This window comes from Mobula hypostoma, chromosome 11, assembly GCF_963921235.1.
Source record: "Mobula hypostoma chromosome 11, sMobHyp1.1, whole genome shotgun sequence".
NCBI classification, from domain to species: domain Eukaryota; kingdom Metazoa; phylum Chordata; class Chondrichthyes; order Myliobatiformes; family Myliobatidae; genus Mobula; species Mobula hypostoma.
In genome coordinates this window covers 51,319,688-51,341,517 of record NC_086107.1, presented here as the reverse complement: position 1 = coordinate 51,341,517, position 21,830 = coordinate 51,319,688, and the positions used below count along the sequence as shown (strand labels likewise).

The 21,830-nt window shown below is 40.5% G+C and overlaps 1 protein-coding gene and 1 non-coding gene across 4 annotated transcripts in view; one reads left to right on the top strand and one right to left on the bottom strand.

Moving 5' to 3' along the window:
• syt7a (synaptotagmin VIIa) overlaps nucleotides 1-21,830 on the bottom strand; it is a 572,706-nt gene that overhangs the window by 281,608 nt on the left and 269,268 nt on the right. The gene's annotated exons all lie outside the window — the stretch shown is intronic.
• On the top strand, nucleotides 18,800-18,925 carry LOC134354442 (U6atac minor spliceosomal RNA). The gene has a single exon (XR_010019805.1). It is a non-coding gene; the product is annotated as a U6atac minor spliceosomal RNA (small nuclear RNA).

The following is a 21,830-nucleotide window of genomic DNA, read 5'->3' as shown; positions in this document are numbered from 1 at the left end:
GAAGATTGAAGACCTGCTTAAAAGTGAATGTGCAGAATCCTGGAGGATGAAGGCAGCAGTGTAAGGGTGTTCCTACATTTATTGCTTAAGATTTCTCAATGCTCCACAGTCATTTCACTAACAGCATGGTAATGATTAGTTTGTATTGTGTGTAATAGTGAATGCAGGTCAGAAAACAATTCTACCAAAACACCATAAAAGTCAGCTGCAGTTCTCACCTGTGATATCCCTGAATTCCACAATTGCTTTAAGTACTCTTGAAAGTACTTTCCCTCAGGCAAATATTATAGATCTGATGGTCTTCACTTAATTTTACTATATGCTCATTTATCAGATGAAGTCATCACTGTCAAAACCAGTATTTATTATCCATCCCTAGCTCCTCTTCAAAACATTGAATGGCAGAGCAGACTCCATCAGCAGAATGGCCTAATTCTGTTTCTATGTCTTATGGCCTGAATGTTGGCACTGATCTATCATCTTTGACTGCTGGACTCCTTCTGGTGAAAAGTACACAGTTTTGTTCAGTGTAATGTTCCAGGACTTTGATTCAGTGATGGTAAAAAAGCAGTACTGAGACCACAAATCATGATACCTGAACAGAAAGGTTTGGAAACAACCATAAATCAGTCAGCGGTATAAAAGTTAATCTTCATCATCAAAAAGCCCAGCATAGAATCAAAGCAACACAGTTTCCTTCATACAAAATTCAGTAGCATTGCATACTACGACTTGTATACAAAAAGCATTGCTGAGAACCCAGCTCAGGGACCAGTTCTTAGGGGACTTGGGGACGTGTGAGGAAGAGAGTGCTGACAAACACGGACTCAGCAGCTCTCTGAAAGATTGGGTGTTCTGGGAGAGTCTAACTGCCAGTGCACTTTGGAATAACGTGATTTAATTTCCTGCGCCACAGGGAAGGACAATATTTTGCCTGTGAATGTCATGGTAACCACAATCCAGACACATGGGACGTTTAGATTGGAAATACTGGATGAATTTCTGGAGTGCTGCAATGAGACAATCACATTCTCACTTCAAAAACGAGCAATATTCAGAAACATAGCTTTGCAAACACCAGTCCTGAAGGTCTGAATTTCTAGGCTAAGCAGAAATGACAGGTTCAGGCATTTTAAGTTCTGTTAGCAGTTACTGTTAGTGAAACACAGCATAAACATTTAAATATCTTTGAGGTGCACACCCAGGTATGCAAGATTCTAGTTTTTAATTATAAATAGAGTAATATTTAACTATTTTAATTGTAGAAGAAAGATTGGTGAATGTTTACTGTGCTAAGCAATTGTGATGGGAATGATCAATTTTGCCACTGAGTAGATGAACAATTCCTCTTCCGAATGTCTGATTATATTGCTAACATCTTCATCACTGGAAGATAATCACTTCCCTTCCAGTCGGTCAATCCATCCAGCTCTTCTAGGTCTGTACTTAAGGAGTCACTTACCTTCCTGTCCAGGTGGCTTCATTCCAGGTCTCTCAGGACCACCCAAGCGCAGCCACTTACCTTGGAGGTACGGTAAGTGGGTTCGGCTGAAGCAGTGTGGGTTCAACTACCCTCTTGCCAGCATGTTATTAGCTAATGTCCAGGCCATTGAGAACAATGGCCCGGACTACGAATGAGAATCACCTACTAAAAAGAAGAGACTACTACAGTACCTGTACTATAAAATTGTGAGCTTAAGAGGATGGTGGTGCCTAACGGTGACTCCTTTGCCTGCACCTTCGGAAACAGCTCTATTTCTATCTTTGATAGCTCTTTTTTTCCCTTTCAAGGTTCTTTTGAAGACCCTGACTTGGGGCTACACACTGACTTCAGTTCTTTGCAGAAATGAGACTCGCTCTCAGGGCCTCACGACCGGCCACTTTTCGATATGCCATGGATGCAGCCTGGAAGACTAGTGCGCCTTCAGGGTGCCGGATTTTCATGGCTCTGGAGGCAGGTGGATTCAAGGCCGGTGCCGCCGCCTGATATATCATCGGAGGCGGAAGATCGTAAGCAGTGAGCTGGCTGCTGGCTGCGTGCCCAGAGACCCGAGACCTTTGGGCACAGAGTTCAGAAAAAGTGACGCAACAGATTTTTAACACCATAAATCAGCGAGTTGCTTTGCTATGTCTCTCCTCTCACTGTGAAACAGGGACACCTCGTTTTCCCTTATTAGGGAGAGAGAGTGCCTGTGGTTTGTCAAATTACTAGGTGAACGATAGTCTTTGGTTTACTGCAAGTCTGTGTCTTTGTTGATGCTTTGCTGTACACCTGAGTGATTGGTTGGGAGGGATGCTTTTTTTGCTGATGGGGAGGGGTCATTGCTTTGCTGCTGCTTATACATGGGGGAGATGGGGGGGTTGGGGGTTCTAACATTTAACTGTCATCCATTCTGTCACTCCAGTTTTGTGGATGTTCGCAATGAAAAAGAATTTCAGGATGTACAAACATACGTATATTGTATACATTTCTCTGACATTAAATGTATCTATTGAACTATTGAACTGAACTAGTTCTTAGTAGTTATCCACAGAAGAATTCATTCAGAGTACACTGTTGCATTCTTTTGATTAACTGTACATGAACAAAATCAGCGCAGACACCTAGTGTAGATAATGGACTACCATCAAACAAACTTTCAATGATTACATCCTCCAAATCACCAATTTCATAGTAACATCAAGATGATTGTCAATACCCTGAAATTCTTTGTAGTTCCTAACTTCTTGAAGTAGTGAAATCTTTTCATTTTCACTCCTGGCCATTTCTGGCATCTCCAAGCCTGAATACTTGAAACTGCAGTGGGCAAAACAGTTCTGAATTGTCTTAATACTATTTCTCACCAATTATCAGTGACAAAAATCACTACTTTTGAACACACACATATGCAACAGACTCTATTTAAAAATTTATCACTCAAAGCACGACGTAGAATCTAACGGCCTCGAAAGTGCATGCATCTAACACTAATTAGAAACAGTTTGCCAACAGAAACCTGCCCTAAGTAAGCAGCATAGTGTCCCAAATAAACAAAGGAAATCCAAATAATCAAAGGGAATTCCAGCTATTTTCTTAATTAGTTTTTGTTCTTCTTTAAGAGTTGTCCCAAATAAGTGGCTGCCCGGATTAACTAATAGCCCAATTAACCAGAATCCACTGTACTTTATAATTAACTGTGAATTGAATAACAAATCAACACACACAAATTGCTAGGGAAACTCAGCAAGTCTCACAGCATCTGTGGAGGCAAGTAAACAGTTGAAGTTTAATGCCAAGACCATTTACCAGAACTCATGAAATCCTGCTGAAGGGTCTTGTCAAGAAACATCTCTTTTAGAACAGAGATGAATATATTTAGTCAGAGGGTGGTGAATCTGTGGAATTCATGGCCACAGATGTTTGTGGAAGCCAAATCATCAGGTATTTAAAGTGAAAGTTGATAGCTTCTTGATTAGTAAGGGCACCAAAGGTTATGAGGAGTTGGCAGAAGAATGGGATTGAGAGAGATAATAAATCAGCCATGCTGAATGGCCTAATTCTGCTGCTCTGGTGTATGGTCTTTTGTTCTTATGGACTTGCTGAATTCCTCCAGTATTTTGTGTGTGTTGCTCAAGATTTCCAGCATCTGTAGAAGGTCTTATGTTTATGAATAAACAATCTTTTTTTTACTGCAAGGGATTTTGATAATCAAGAAACCTTACTGCTATGCTGAGTTTACACATCTTCTCAATGACCATGTAGGTTTCCTTAGGATGTGCTCTATATCTCCCACATGCCAAAAACATGCTGATACTTTAATTAGTTGCTGTAAATTAGGCCTAAGCCTCAGATAATAGAGACATGGATCAAAGGGGAGTTGATGGCAAATGTGAAAGAGAATAAATTGCGGGAATATGGGGAAATTTAGAGGTGGGAATTAAACTGATAGAGTTGCTCCCCTCTGTATTGGCATTGATCACAAGGACTGAGTAACTACCTTTTGGTCATTATAAGGCTACATTTTGTACTTCATTTAGCATATCCTGAGGTCATGTAAAATATAGTATAAATCTAGTTAGTCCTTACAGTTTCAATCTAGATTTAGAGTGTTCATGATGTGAGCCACGGCTTAACTCAGAAACATATTTATTATTAAATCAGCTAATCAGCTGAGTCCATTTCTTGGTCCTGCATTTGGCCATGATTATATTCTAAATCTTTGCATTGTAATCTAACCATGGAACAGCCATCAAATCTAAGGAGAGTTAGCTGATGGATTGAAAACTCCTGATGGATGGTGTGATCTGCCTAATGATTACACTTTGCAAGCTTTTGTTGAAATTATTCTTTAGCTGTTAGTGAACAATATGAGTACTGTTTCCCCTATGATGAATCACATTCCCTTGATCTGTGGACTTAGTTCCAATTTAGAACTCACTGTTATTGCCTCAATAAAATCAAGACAAGGTTGGATATCCTTTTGACAAATGAAGTAATGTGAGGATATGAAAAGTTATTGTAAATGGTGCAATCATTATAGTCATAATCCCTTCACTGCGTTCCTCTGTCTCCACTGCACCTGTTCTCAGGATGAGGCTTTCCATTCTGGAAAATCTGAGATGTCCACCTTTATCAAAGAATGGGTTTTCCCTTCCAACACCATCGATGCTGGCCTCAGCCACATCTCCTTCATTTTCTACACATCTGCACTCAATCCATCCACCTTCTGCTAAAGCAGGAATAGGACTTTTCTTGTCCTTATCAACCATGCCATGAGTCTCTGTATCCAGCATATTGTTCTTTGTAAGTTTTGCCATCTACATGGGACCATCTAAACCCATCTTTCCCTCATTCCCTCTGTGCTCCACTTTCCACAGGGATCTCTCTCTATATGACTCCCTTATCCACTTGTCTCTCCCTATTAATCTCCTACCTGGAACTTATCCTTGCAAGTGTGACAAATGCTATACCTGCTCCAAAACTTCCTCCCTGACCACCATTCAGGGCCGCAAGTAGTTCTTCCAAATGAGGCAACACTTCACCCTGTGAATTTCCCAATCTCTGCATACCACCTTGGCTGAACAGAGGAGCACCTTAAGTGATAGACTAAGACAACTGTGTTGCTCCAAAGAGTGCTAGATGAGGTTATTCTCACCGTCGGCCATTAGGCTCTATAATGAGTCAACCTATAGCCAGGGAAGCGAAGGCCTCCAACTGTTAGACTGTTTGAGGTAACTTATTTTTTATTCTTTCTTACTTCTCTTCTAATATTTATATATCTGTGCACTTGTAATGTTACTGTGACGCTGTAATTTCCTTTGGGATCAATAAAGTATCTATCTATTTATCAATCTGTCGGGAGTCATCTAATGTATCTGGTGGTCCTTTGCAGGCTCCTTTACATTGGTGAAACCCAACATAGATTGGGGGACTGCTTCCTCCAGCACCTTCACTCTGTCTGCCACAAAAGGCACGATTTTCCTGTGGCCATCCATTTCAATGTGACTTCTAATTCCCATTCTGTCAATGTCGATCCACCGCTTCCTCTACTGACATGTGAGGCCGCTTACAGGTTGGAGGAGCAATACCTCACATTCCATGTAGATCGCCTGCAACCTGATGGCATGAACACTGATTTCTCTGACTTCCAGTAATTTCTCGCCCCCTCCCCCTTCTCTCTTTTTCCATTCCTCATTTTGGTTCCTCTTTCTTCCGGGGTGCACCATTCTCCCCTATCAGGTTCCTACTTCTTAGCCCTTTACCTCTTTCACCTATTAGCTCCCAGTGTTTACTCCGCCTCCTCTTCCCCACCTACCCACCTTATCCCTCACCTGGTTTCATATATCACTTGCCAGCGTGTACTCCTTCCCCTCACCCCCCCCACCTTCTTAATCTGGCTTCTTCCCCTCCCACTTCCTTCCCAGTCCTGATGAAGGGTTTCGGCACAAAACATTAACTTTATATTCCCCTCCATAAATGCTGCCTGACCAGCTGAGTCCCTCCAGCATTTTTTGTGTGTTAATCAATCACGATAGTTTCCACCATTCCTTTGTATTATGTTCCCATGAATTACAAGTGTAGATTCATATCCTCAGTACATGAGGCCACCGGAGTACACTGCTATTAATTATGTACGTCAGGAGCAGCATTTGCAGATCAAAGCGGAGAAAGACATTAGTCAGGATTTAAATTTCTATTGATCATCCAAGGAATCCTGCCTGTGAAGAACATATTGTAAAGATGGGGTTGAACAGGAATTAGGTGGACTCTTCTGTAATCCTCCTTAAAATCATTGCTGATGCTCCCCATCCTGATCCAAGTGGTGAGTTGTACCTGTTACTAGAGAAGCAGTGAAGCCTGTGAAACCAAATAATGAAAACACTGCTAACTCAAGAGAGGTAAAGATATATTTTCAGCATGGTGAATTCAATGTTTGTCAATTGCCTCACACAAAGGAAAAGATAAAGTGGATCAATAATAGGATGTTGCTATAAATATTTTGTTGAAAAGAAAAGGTGTGAGGCACAATTTAGCCAGTTGATCCCAATAAGAAAAGTAACATTCTTGAGTAATTTAGTGCTCCGGAGAACACTTTGGATAGCTGCCAGGAACATTCATACCCACACATCTGCACACAACAATGGAGAGTAAAGAAAGCAAAGCTCAATTTGTTGGTCTGCTGTCTGGAATTTACAAAAAAAAACAAGTATTAGCACCCAGGGAGTGAATTGATCTTTGCCAGTGTGTGGCATGTGTGAAATTCGGAACTTTCTTTAAGATTAACTAATGGCAAATTCAATGAGATGGATTAAGATATGTTATAGTTAGAATTTTTAGTGTTTTGAATCAATAACGTTTGTGTTTCTGAATACATAAGTACTTATAGAGGTAGTCCACAAATGAGGTTGACTGTACCATGAAAGATCATAAAATGGTTCCATGAGACAAAGGATCATATATCTGTGTGTGTGTGTGTGTGTGTGTGTGTGTGCACGCACGCGTGCACACATGCAATCATGGTTGATATTATAATAACATACTTCTACCCAAATCCAAAAGTTTTTCAGTGGTTCTGTTGTCAGAATTAACAACTCATTTCTAGCAATGTTAATATAATTAACCTTTGAGTGAAACTATCCTACATAAAGGTCCTGAGATCCAAAGAATTATGTCAAGGGCCTCCAAGACAGCAATACTTGAAAATCAAATGCAACAAGAGATTCTGTCGATGCTGGAAATCTTACGCAACACATACACAAACACATGCATACACACACAGAGGCAATGCTGGAGGAATTGTACAAATCAGGAAGCATCTATGGAGGGGAATTAAATAGTTGATGTTTTGCACTGAGAACTTTCATCAGGAATCCCTCCAGCATTTTGTGTGTGTCGCTCAAATGATTCCAATAGTTTAACTTTGTCAAGAAACTAGATTGTTGTAGGCTGATTAATCTCGCTTCTGCACGGTAGTTAGTTTATCTTTTGTATCTGTGGAAATCATTAAAATCACAATAGTGTCTAATCTTCTGTGCCATTGCAAATGGTGCATAATCCTGAGGTACAAAAGGGCCATGCTTCAGCAAGAAACTGCTATACTGAGGTGTAACATTAAAATATTCTTGTGAGGGGATTAGAAGCATTTTAGAGTGAAAATAATTTCACCATTTACAGTGAAGCAGACGTTCACTGAAGATACAGTATGTGAGAATGTGCCTTATAGTTAACATCAACTAAACAAAGATCCTACTCAGACTGTACAGATCAAAACCTGAAATATATCTCAGGAACAGGGTCTCAGTAAAGGAAGATACCAGTAATGTAATTTACTGTCACCTTTACAGTAAGAGCACAACTTATGTCTCTCCAGATAAATAGCGTTTGAAGATTGAGATAAGAAATTGTCCGCAATGCTCATGGTCTATTGGGCTACTTTAGTATTCATCCTACAGTCCACATCAGACACATGGATTCCATATCCTATGGCATTGTAGACCTTGCTCCATCTCCAACATCCGCAGCTTTCCCTTGCCGACAACCTAACACTGAGATTCAGGTAAGACACAGTGACTCAGAATGGTCTCTTAGAAAACATACCCATCACCAATCTTCTGAAACAAGGATCTATACTCCGAATTCTGTTCTGGCAAAAGATTGCCAGGAGGAGAAAGGAAACAATTCAAGAATGTTCTCAAAGATTCCTTTAAAAAGTGTAACATCTACTAGTACTTCAGAACATACAGTGCTGAGGCAGAAGCAAGTCACTTTCAACCCCTAAAGAACTGTCTGAGAAGAAGATTTACGTTGGTGTACTTTTAAAAATATTCTCCACAAATCAGACTGCCAATTGTGTTCTGCTGATCTTCACAGTTAATTTAATGAGGCATTGTACCTTCTCGTCATTATGAGAGACAGCTCAAGAATTCGGAACACAGAGATACATAATAATGTTACCTTTCTCTAATTCCAAATGATGGGTTCCCCATTAGTATGTGGAATATAGCATTCAGAAGCATTTTGTAACACACAGTCATGACAGCACCAGCACAAGAGAAGACAGCACCAAACGTTGCACTTCAAGGATCTAATGCTGAAGCTTTATAAGGCAATAGTTAGATGGCATATGGAATATCGTGAGCAGTTTTGGGCCCTATATCTAAGAAAGGATATGCCAGCATTAGAGAGGGTCACAATAATGATCCTGGAAATGAAAAGGCGAACATATGAGAAGCATTTGATGGCTTTGGACATGTATTTGCTGGAGTTTAGATGGATGAGGGGGGATCTCATTGAAACCTACTGAATATTGAAAGGCATAGATAGAGTGGACGTGGAGATGATTTTTTTCAATAGTGGGGGAGTCTAGGACCAGAAGTCCTCAGAATAGAAGGATGTTCTTTTAGAATAGAGATGAGCAGGAAATTCTTTAGCCAGAGGATGGTGATTCTGTGGAATTCATTGCCACAGATGGCTGTGGAGACAAAATTATTGGGTATATTTAAAGCAGACGTTGACAGGTTCTCGATTCGTAGGCACATCAACGGTTAAGGGGAGAAGGCAAGAAAATGCAGTTGAGAGCGACAATAAATCAGCTTAAGATATAGGAGCAGAAGTAGGCCATTTGGCCCATTGAGTCTGCTCCGCCATTCAATCATTGACTGATCCAATTCTTCCAGCCATCCCAACTCCCCTGCTTTCTCCCCATACCCTTTGACGCCCTGGCTAATCAAGAACCTATCTATCTCTGTCTTAAATGCACCCAGTGACTTGGCCTTCACAGCTGCTCGTGGCAACAAATTCCACAGATTTACCACCTTCTGACGAAAGTACTTTCCCTGCATCTCTGTTCTAAATGGACGTCCTTCAATCCTGAAGTTGTACCCTCTTGTCCTAGACTCCCCTACCATGGGAAATAACTTTGCCACATCTAATCTGTTCAGGCCTTTTAATATTCAGAATGTTTCTATGAGATCCTCTCTCATTCTCTTGAACTCCAAGGAATACAGCCCAAGAGCTGCCAAATGTTTCTCATATGGTAACCCTTTCATTCCTGGAATCATTCTCGTGAATCTTCTCTGAACCCTTTCCAATGTCAGTCTATCCTTTCTAAAATAAGGAGCCCAAAACTGCACACAATACTCCAAGTGTGGTCTCGCAAGTGCCTTATAGAGCCTCAACATCACATCCCTGCTCTTATATTCTATACCTCTAGAAATGAATGCCAACATTGCATTCGCCTTATTCACCACCAACTGAACCTGGAGGTTAACCTTTAGGGTATCCGGCACAAGGACTTCCAAGTCCTTTTGCATCTCTGCATTTTGAATTCTCTCCCCATCTAAATAATAGTCTGCCTGTTTATTTCTTCTACCAAAGTGCATGACCAACGTTGTATTTCATTTGCCACTTCTTTGCCCATTCCCCTGAACTATCCAAGTCTCTCTGCAGGCTTTCTGTTTCTTCAACAGCACCTGCTCCTCCACCTATCTTTGTAACATCGGTAAATTTAGCCACATATCCATTAATCCTACAGTCCAAATCATTAACATTTGGTTGATTCAGCTTGATTAAATCATGGAGCAGACCTGATGGGGCAAATCTGCTCCCATGTCTTATGGTTGTAAGTTGTTATTCACCAAGTATTATGAGACCAAGAAAAATGATGTGTCAAGGAATAGTCATTAAGAGAAGCAGCCTTTATATGCAAATGTATTCCTTCTGCTGACTGAACACCACAGTACAGAAACAAGCTCTTTGGTCCATCCAGTCCATGTCGAACTGTTAATCTACTTAGTCCCACCTTGGCCACAGCCCTCCATACCCTTCATCCGCGTACGTATCCAAACTTCTCTTAAATGTTCCAATTAAACCTGCATCCACCATTTCCATTGTCACCTTGTTTGACACTCACTTCACCCTCTGAATGATGAAGTTCCTCCTCAGGTTTTCCTTTAATATTCATCTTTTACACTTAAGATGTGACCTCCAGTTCTTGTGTCACCCGAACTCAGTGAAAAAGCCTGCTTGCATTTACTCTGTCTCTACCCCCCATAATTTTGTATACCTCTTTCAAATTTTCCCTCGTTCTCCTATGTTCCAAGGAATAAAATCCTAATCTATTCATCACTTCCCTATAACTGAGGTCGTTAAGTCCTGGCAATATCTTTGTAAATTCTCTCTGAACTCTTTTAGTCTTGTTGATATCTTTCCTGTAGGTAGGCAACCAAAACTGCACACAATACTCCATATTAGGCCTCACCATGGTTTTATAGAACTTCAACATAACATCCCATCTTCTGTACTCAGTACTCTGATTTATGAAGGCCAATGTGCCAAAAGCTCTCTTTATGACTCTATCTACTTTTAACTCTACTTCCACTGAATTATGGATCTGTATTCCCAGAAATGTTTTTTTCTACCGCACTCCTCAGTGCTCTACCACTGACTGTGTAAGACCTACCCTAGTCTGTCCTCCCAAACCGTAACACCTCACGCTTATCTGCATTAAATTTGATCTGCCATTTTTGAGCCCATTTTTCCAGCTGGTCCAGATCCTGCTGCAAGTTGTGGTAATCTTCCTCGCTGTCCACTACACCCCCAATCATGGTGTCATCCACAAATCTGCTGATCCAGTTAACCACATTACCAGGCAAATCATTAAAATACATGGCAAACAACAATGGACCCAGCACCAATCTCTGCAGCACACGAAAAGTTAATAGGCCTACAGTCACTGAGGCAACAATCTATACTGCTCTGCAGCTTCTCCTGTTAAACTAATGTTGAATCAATTTTACCGCTTCATCCTTAATGCCAAGTGACTTAACCTACTGGACCAGCCTGTAATGTGAGACTTTGTTAAAGGTCTTGCTAAAGTACATGTGGACAGCATATATACATAGTCTTTTATGTATCCTGTGATTTGTCTGTGTGTGAGTGTGTGTGTGTGTGTGTGTTTGTGTGTGTGTGTGTGTGTATGTGTGTATGTATGCCATTCCTATTGGTTACCAATTACGCAATCCGCAATTGGTTCATTAAAATCCTATTAGCTGACAAGTGTTGTCTGGGCCGTAATGTAGGATTAATGTCGTCCTCATTGATTGAAGCGTGTAATCAGGTGTGAGTTGGCTCTGGGCTCTGGACTGACGACTTGATGCTGAAGTGGGATGTAAACTGGGTTCATTTCAACGTGCTTGTTAATAGAATTCTCAGTGGAGAACAAAGCCTCTAAGGCTTCGCCGGCTTGTCGTTGATGGGCTTGGTCTAGGATAGTATATATCCTATCCTTTAGTATACCTTCCAGTATTTTACCTACTACTGATGTCAGGCTCACCAACCTATAATTTATGAGCTTATTCTTGGACCCTTTCTAGTACAATGGAAAAACTTTAATGTCCTTCTGTTCTCCGTCACCTCACCCTTTGCCAAGAATGTTTAAATTACCTCAACCAGGGCCTCTGCAATTTCTGCACTAATGTCTCACAAGGTTTGAGGGGGCCTGTGTCAGGCCCTGTGGACTTATCCAACCTAATTTGCCTTCAGATATCAGGCAGCTCCTCTTCTGTAATCTGGATATAATCTGTGAACTCACTACTATTTTACCCTAGTTCTATAGACTCTGTGTCCATCTCCCGAGTAAATACAGATGCAAAAAAGTCTATTTAAGATCTCCTCCATCTTTTTCAGCTCCATGTATAGATGACCATGTTGATATGGAACTAGACCAATTTTGTCTCTTGCTATCATTTTGCTTGTAATATATCTGTAAAGATCCCTTGGCTTCTCTTTCACCTTGTCTGCCAGGGAAACCTCATGCCTTCTTTTAGCCATTCTGATTTCCCTCTTAAATGTTCTCTTACATTTCTTATACTCCTCATGCCTTATTTGTTCCTCGCTGCCTATACTTGCTATGTGCCTCCGTCAAAAACCAATGTTGCCTAAATCTGTTTGTCTTGCACTTTACTCTATCAGTAATATTCATACTTACTACTTTCAATATTTCACTTTTGACACTTCCCACTTACCAAGCATTCATTCCTTTTCCAGAAAACAAGCTATCCCAATCCACACTTCAAAACTGCCCACAATCTGATCTAGAATCACATCCCAAGGACCAGTCATATCCTTCTCCATAATTATCTTGAAAGTACTGAAACTATGATCACTAGATACAAAGTGTTCCTTTACACAAACTTCTGTCAACTGTTCTGTCTCAGTATCACACTCTCTCTAGTTGGGACCTCAATATATTGATTAAGGAAATTGTCCCGTACACATTTGACAAACACTATTCCATCCAGTCCTTCAAAATAAGGGACTCTCAGTCAGTATGTGGAAAGTTAAAATCACCTATTATTGCATCCTTACTTTTCTTGCAACTGTCTGCTATCTCTCTACAAATTTGTTCCTCTAAATAACAGTGATTATTGGGAGGTCTATAATACAATCCCATTAACGTGGTCAATCCTTTCTTCTTCCTTATTTCCACCCAGATAGCCTGAGCAGACGAGCTCTCCAGTCTGTCACTGCCATGACATTTTTCCTGACAGGTAATGCCACCCCTCCCCCTTTAATACCTCTCCCTCTAACATGTCTAAAACAACAGTACCCCAGAACACTGAGATGCTCTTGCAACCAAATCTCACTAATGGCTATAATGTCATAATTCTATGTGCTGATCCATGTTCTAAGCTCATCTGCAATTTCATCTTAATAAGCAATTGCAAACCTAGTTGACTACACAACTGCATAATCAAAAGCACAAGTTAAGCTATGACATGCTATAGGGAATGTCCCTGCAGCTTTCTCTAACATCCTTGGAGTCTTGGTTATTTTCACAGATGATAACAACCTCTGAGTCAAAGCTGGAGAGTCCCCAGGTGTTCTAAAGCATTGTGGGATTTAATCATTTCATAAACAGCAATGGTTCAAGGAAGACCACGACTCCCTTCACAGTTGACAGCTTGATATAGGCTATAATGCCTGATTTGTTCAAAATGCTTGCATTCCAACAAAGCATTTTCTAACATCGTCACACTTCAACAGATTTCATTGGCAAGACCTACTGTTAAAAAGCAATCAGTTCCATGGTACTTCAAAGATGAATTCTTTGTGGGTCCGGCAACTGGATGCACATTTTTGTACTTGCCCAGCACTCATTCTTTGGATATGAATAATTTCCATGTATCTATTTCTTTTCGTTGGTCCGCCTTGTTAATCAGCATCACATAATTACCAGCAAAATGACAACCTGTTCCCATTCTTCTCCAATATCCTTGCCCTGTACATGAAATTCCAGCTGAATTCTATGGATTCAGATCCAATGCAGACATTGCTCCTCTGAAACAGGATCAAATGACACTTGTCCTTGTCTCAACCATTATCTTGGAAGAAAATTGGAGGGTTTACTACTTTATGTGATACATTTTTCCAATGCCACTGACATTATAAAATATGTTAAACAGCACAAGTAGGGTGAAAATTAGAAATGTCAATATGTCGTACAAATGATTCAACCAAAATCATTATATTCTGATTTTCAGCTAAGATAAATAATCGAGTAGAGGTGACACATTGCCAAAATCTGACAAACACAATCTCAACTATGGGATGCTGGAATGCCCAGTGTTTCAAATATATGGTTCATTTGCGGCTAAAGACATCGAAGATTTCTTTTTTTATCTTGTACAGAGGTACCAAGAAGACCTTGATAATATCTTTTATACCTCCTGGCTTCTTAAGTTCGAGTTTTCAATGTCACACAATTGATAATCAGATAATACCATATAATACCATGCCAGGATATTTTTAGTAGCAATAAACAATTTCTGAAATGCAGATTATTATTTGCAAATCAATTGCTTGTGCTGAGAATTCAACCCATTCTATACTTTCCATTCACTTTCTTTTCAAAGGACATCAACCAGTGTTAGAATGTTGTTTGAACTCTGGATTATGTAACTTACATCAATCATTTTTGGAGACCAGTTGCAAAATTTCCAAGAGAATTATTACAAGTTATGCACTCTCTTAACATTAGCCTTTAGATACATGTGCATGTTTTTAGGCCAAGTCTACTGGATAACATCAAGAAATAGGAACTTTGGCTCACTTTATCTCCTTCCCTATATTAGATACTGTGACAATCCCTCCATCTGTTCTGGTTGGTGTGAATTAACATGGAAGGTGTCAGAAAATCAAACTGGAATATCCTGGCCATAAATACCATTCTCTCACACTTAATGTTCCTGTCTCTTCACCTATGATGATAACAGCATATGACTTTTCATTACACAGCAAGGTATGCATGAAATATTAGTTGTTTATTATGTATAATACTGCTGAGAATTTCTTTCATTACTTATAAGTATTTGTTAGGTGAGAATTGATTTTTAATCCCCGTGTGGATCATAGCCTATAAATACAGCTAATTTTATATTAAGAAGTTTTGCATACATATTAAAATGTAACTGCAACTTCAATTGACTGCTTCAGTGCTGAAATTCAGGGCTTGTTCTAAATTAAGGCAACAGCATTTCATCATTCTTTTTACACTACAAAAAGATCCCATTTCTGCCTCAAAATTTTCACTAGCATCTGTTCCTTAATTAAAATTTTATACTTGATGATTATGTTCAGTAATTTTCTTGTGTTATTTATGAACTTTGAGCTACAAAGCAAAGAAATTAAAATGAGACACCATCCTCCTGTGACAGTAAAATAAAGACTTCAGAATCTTAATGCAACAGGGGAACAAAGGCATTGAGTATTAAGTTAATTTTTTAATTCTACACATCAGTTTGGCCAACTCCTTTGATGGCATGATTGGCCAAATTGCTGCTCAGTGCCATGCATAGCAGATGGCTTCTATCTGCATGGATCTCACTTTGGATGGCATATTGGAGCACCTCCAAGTAGCATCAGCAGTCTAAGTTAGTGAGAGAAAAACATCCAATGTTCCTACTTCCAATAGTTGATCCAGTAAACTGCCAGATGGTGGGTGACAGAGTGCATGCATACTTTAAGTGAGGGCATCAAACGTACCAGTAGATTATCCAGACTGAAAGGAAAGCACACTGATACTCATCAATTGGTAAGATGCTCAAAAGCCTCAAATAGAGTTGCATGAGAAATTTCTTATTTTCTGAAATGTAGACTTCATCAGCTTGCAATGCTGGTCTCACATAGCGTCACCATATCAACCGAATGCTTCGCTGAGTGGTGCCACAGCAACGACTTCCCATTCAATTTCAGCAAAACTTAATATTTGACTATTGACTTCAGGAAGGGGAAGGAGGGAGAATATGCTGGCATTGGGGAGAGTTAGCAGCTTTAAACTCTTGGGTGTTAACACATCAGATGACCTCTTCTGGGCTCAGCATATAGATGCCATCACAAGTAAAGCAGGTTTTACTTTCTTAGGAGGTTAAGGCTACACGTGTACTGTTGAAAGTATCCTGACTGGTTGCATCATGGCCTGGTATGGCAGTTTGAATGGACAGGAATCTAAGAAGCTGCAGAGAGTAATGGAATTTGCCCAATTCATTATGGGCATATCCATCTACAATATTTTAAGAACCTACAAGAGATGTTGCCTCAGGAAGGCACTAGCTATTATCAAAGGTCGGTGCCAGTGACTAGTGGTGTTCTTCAGGGGTAGGTACAGTATTGGGAACGCTACATTTCACATTGTTTGTCAATGATTTAGATAATGTAATTACTGGCTTTGTGGCAAAGTTTGCAGACGATATGTGGAGGAGTAGGAAGTGCTGAGGAAGCAATGTGATTGCAGAGGACTTAGACAAATTGGAAGAATGGGCAAAAAAAATAGCAGATTGAATACAATGTTGGGAAATGGATGAAGATGCATTTTGGTAAAAGGAACAAAAGTGCAGACTATTATCTAAATGGGGAGAAAATTCAAACATCAGAGTTGCAAAGTGACTTAGGAGTCCTTGTGCAAGATTCACAGCAAGTTCATTTACAGGTTGAGTTTGTGGTAAAGAAGGCAGATGCAATGTTGGCATTCATTTCAAGGGGACTAGAATATAAAAACAAGGAGATAATGCTGAGGCATTATAAGGCACTAGTCAGGCTGCACTTGGAGTATTGTCAGCAATTTGTGGGCCCATATTTCATAAAGGATGTGTTGTCATTGGAGAGAGTCCAGAGGAGGTTCATGAGGATGATTCTGGGAATGAAGGGCTTAACATGAGGAGCGTCTGGCAGCATTGGGCTTGTATTCGGTGGAATTTAGAAGAATGCAGGGGGATCTCACTGAAACCTGCTTAATGTTGAAAGGACTAGATAAGGTGGATGTGCAGAGGATGTTTCCTGTGGTGAGGGAGTTCAGAACTAGAAGGCATAGCCTCAAAATTGAGGGGCCACCCATTAGAACAGAGGAACGAGGAATTTTTTAGCCTGAGTGTAGTGAACCTGTGGAATGCTTTGCCACAGACTGCAGTGGAGGCCAAGACTGTGGGTGTATTTAAGGCGGAAGTTGATCATTTCCTGATTGGTCAGGGCATCAAAGGTTATGGCGAGAAGGCAACTGTGTGAGGTAGAGTGGGATCTGGGATCAGCCATAATGGAAGGATGGAGCAGACTCGATGGGCTGAATGGCCTAATTCTGCTCCTATGTCTTATGGTACTATGGTCTGCTACTATGAATGGAGAAAGTAATCATGGAGGTGGAGGATAGACCTCCTTCCCAGATTGTATCACTAAAACCATTGTTAGCTACTGCAAATATCCAGCAGTGCGATCAGCTCAAGGATGAAGGTAACATGTATATTCCCTGGAAACATGGCATTGATCTTGAGGAAGCTCAGTCAACAAGACAGCAAGATCTCAGCTATGAAGGAAGACGGGGTAGGCTTGGGTTGTTTTCTTTGAGATAGAAGAAACTGAGGGGAGATGTAATTAAAAAGTATAAAGTTATGAAGAAGTTAGAGAAAATAAATAAATAGCACCCAGCTCCATCAGCTGAGGGCAGAAAACAGGGGCACAGATTTAAAGTAATTAAAGGTTAGATTGCAGTTTTACACTGGCAATAGACACAATACATGCAAAGGTGTCACAGTCAAACAGCCTTTGCTGAACCTGATTTTATACTCCTCTTTAAGATTAGCTTGCATTCTCCTATGCTCCAATGAAAAATGTCTCAATCTGTTTGACTACTTAATAACTTAGTCCCTTGAATTGTGGCAACATGCTTGTAAACGTCCTCTGCACTATTTCCAGCTTAATTGCATCTTTCCTGTAGCAGAGCACGTAAAACTGACACAATATTCTTAATGTGGTCGCATTAATATCTTGTACGACTAGATTGAAACATCCTAAGTTCCATAATCATTGCCTTGACTGAAGGCCAGCATGACAAAAGTCTTCTTCACATATGATGTCCCTTTCAAGGTAGCATAAGTTTGTACTCCTTGGTCCCACTCTTCTACAACAGTGTCCCAGACTCTGCAAGTCCTTCTGTCGTGGAAATTGTCAATGATTTCAATGACATATGCTTTGAATAACTCATGATAGATAATGCTATATTTTGAATCTTGATTCTGGGATTCACAACCACCTGAACTTTGAAGAACTGGAAAGTTTACCTGATCAGGAGAGAGTCCAGATTATTAACATGAGCCCTTAAGGCAGACAATGACACAACTGATCAATCCCGCTAACTGGGACATCGGACATCAGAACAACACACATGAAATGCTGGAGGAACTCAGCAGGTCAGGCAGCATCTATGGAACAGAATAAACGGTTGACGTTTCGGGCTGAGATGCTTCATCAGTCCCGATGAAGGGTCTCAGCCCTAAAAATTGACTGTTTACTCCTTTCCATATACACTGTCTGAGCTGTTCCGAGTTCTTCCAGAATATTGTTTGGTTGCTCCGGATCTCCAACATCTTGTGTACCTGGGACAACACTTGCTCTTTGCTGAAATCAAAGCAAAATGAAATCAAAGCAAAAAAAAAGTGTCCAATATTGATCCCAATGGCACAGAGCTCATTACATCTTACCAAGTGGAAAAAAAGACCTGTTAATGTGTATGCTGTTTCCTGTTAATGATCCAATCTTATATTCAAATACATTGCATTCTGCAGCTTGAATTTTCATTTCCTGCAATATATCATGATGTAGTACTTTATTTTACATCATTTTTGACCAGCCATTGTGTGAGTGAGTCAGTGGTGAGCAGCAGGTAAGTTCTGGTAAACATTTTCTTTTATGTAGTATTATTATTAGTTTTATGTAATTAAAGATACTAAATTACAACAAATTAAATAAAAAAGGAATGTGTGATCATGTGATGTGTTGTACAAAGGAGAGAAGGTTAGTACTTCCCTTGGTAAGGATGGAAGGGGCCCTAATGGCCTTACAACACAGAAATGGTGAAGGCATTACCATCTACTTACTGGCATCTCACCATGATTTGGGGCGGCATTGTTGCGTAGTGGTTAGCACAACACTTCACAGTACCAGTGACCTGGGTTCAATTCCCGCTGCTGCCTGTAAGGAGTTTATATGTTGCCCTGGTAACCGCCTGGGTTTCCTTCGGGTGCTCCAGCTTCCTCCCACAGTCCAAAGATGTACCAGTTGGTAGGTTAATTGGTCATTGTACATTGTCTTGTGATTAAGCTAGGATTGCTGGGTGGTGTGACTTGAGAAGCCCGAAAGGTGTATTCTGTGCTGTATCTCAATAAATAAATGAATAGTTGTGTGATATGGCAGCTAGTGGGCCCCAATGTGGTTCGTGGTGATCGCATCTGTGGTAAGTGTTGGCTGCCTGAGGAAGTCAGGCTCAAAGTTGATGACACTGTGATGCAACAGGGAGGGGGAGAATGATCTGGACACTGTCTCAGGAGATGGCCATTAGATTAACTATTTCATATTTGGTCTGTGGCCAGGGACAAGAGGCTGTGCTATGAGTGAGGCAGATAGGGATTGAAGAGGCAGTAATGGAAGAGCCGCAGATCTTGAGCTTGGCCGGCAGGTCTGAGATTGTTGCTCCCTGTGCGGTAGAGAGTGGGGACTACGGGAGGATGAGCAACCAAACCACGACACCATGTTCAGGGAGCCATTCATAAGCGGGGAGAGAAGAGAAATGTAGTTGTAATTGGGGATAGTATAGCCGGGGAATAGACACAACCCTCTGTCTCAAGAATCAAGAGTCCTGAAGGCTGTGTTGTCTGTCTGGTTCTTGGATTCGAGACATCTCATCTGACTTGCAGAGGGATTTAGACAGGGAGGGGAAAGACCTAGTGGTCCATGTGTGTGCCGATAAAATAGCAAGAATAAGGAAAGAGATTCTGCCAAGGGGTGATAAGCAACTCAGATCTAAATGCAAATTCAGAATTGAAAAGATAACCTCTGGACTGTTACCTGAGCCACACGCAGATTGGCAGAGGATTAGCAAGATCAGAGAGCTAAACGTGTGACTCAAAGATTGGTATGAGCGAAGTGGGTTTGAATGCGTGTGACACTGGGAAGGAAGGAGCTGATCTGATGGGGTATGCTCGACTTGTATCATGCTGGTACCAGGGTCCTGGTGAATAGCAGAATTAGGGCTGTGTGGACAGGGCGTTACACTAAATACTAAATGGTCAACAGCCTGGAAAATCATGGATAAAATAAAAGTGAAGGTGAGTTACGGAAATCTCCAGAATAATGAAAAAATCAAGAAGTTTAGAAAGGGCTTAAGAATTTAACTTCTGGTAACCTGGAGACAAAATTGAAAAAGGTGATGAATGCAGGACTGAAGGTGTTACATTTGAATGCACGCAGTACATGAATTAAGGCAAAGGAACTTGTAGTGCAGTTAGAAATTGGCTTGTATGACAGTATGAGCATTACTGCATCACGGGTGAAAGAAGATCACAGCTGGGAGCTTAAATTGCAGGATACACATTGTATTAAAATGACAGACAGGTGGGCATAGGGGGTGGGGTGGCTCTGTTGGTAAAAACTGGCATAAAATCCTTAGAAAGAAGTAACATAGGATCAGAAGGAATATGTAGAATGCCTCGAAGATGGCTTTTTAAGAGCAGCTTGTGGTTCAGCCCACTGGTGAAAGGTAATACTGATTGAGTGTTGTGCAATGAATCAGATTTGATCATGGAGTTAAGCTAAAGGAGACTTTCAGAGGCAGTGATCATAATATGATTGAATTCACCCTGCAGTTTCAGAGGAAGAAGCTAAAATCAGATGCACTGGTATCACAGAGAAGTAAAGGGTACTACAGAAGCCTGAGAGAGGAGCTGACCAAATTTGATTGGAAAGGAACACTAGCAGGGATGATAGCAGAGCAGCAATGGCTGGAGTTTCTGGGCGTAATTGAGAAGGTGCAGCACTGGTACATCCCGCAGAAGAGGAAGCATTCTAAAGTTGGATGAGCATAAAAAAAGAGAGGGCATGCAATATAACAAAAGCTAATTAGAAGCTGGAGGACTGGGAAGCTTTTGAAAACCAACAGAAAGCATCTAATAAAGCAATAATGAGAGAAAAGATGAGATATGAAGACAAACTGGCCAACAATAGAAAAAGAGATACCAAATGTTTCTTTTTCAGATATATAAAGAGTGATGAGAGGCAGGAGTAGATATTGGATGGATGGAAATGTCACTGGAGAGGTAGTAATGGGGAACAGAGATCCCAATACTTATCAATGGAGAAATTAATCTACATCCCATCCTTTTGACTATTTGTGAACAAAATCAACACACGCACCTAGTGCCGATAATAGACTGCCTTCATACAATGTTGGCGATGACTACATCCTCCAAAATTTCATTTCCATTGTAACATTCAAGATGATTATCAATATCTTCAAATTCTTTGTAGTTCCTAACTTGTTAAAGTAGTGAAATTATTTTATTTTCACTCCAGGCCATTTCTGGGATGTCCAAGCCCGAATTCTTGAAACCACAGTGAGCAAAACAGTTCTGAATTGCCTTACTGCTTATTTCTCACCAACTATCGGTGACAAAAACCACTGCTTTTTGAAGACAAACATGCAACTGAGGCTACCTTTTAACTGTTTGCTTCAGGCACAATTTAGTGTCTAATGGCCACACAGGTGTAAGCGACTGACACTAGTTCGAAAGTGGTCAGCAGCAGTTTTCCTGCCTCAATGAAGTGGCATAGTGTCCCAAGTAAGTGAAGGGAATCCTGGCTATTTTCTTGATTTGTTTTTGTTCTTTAAGAGCTGTCCCAAATAAGTGGCTGCCCTGATTAACTGATGGCCCAATTAACTGGATCCATTGTATTTGTACGGTATATGTACATTACTCCTTATCCTCAGAAGGTATGATTCCTTCAAAGAACTCCAAATAAATTAAATTGA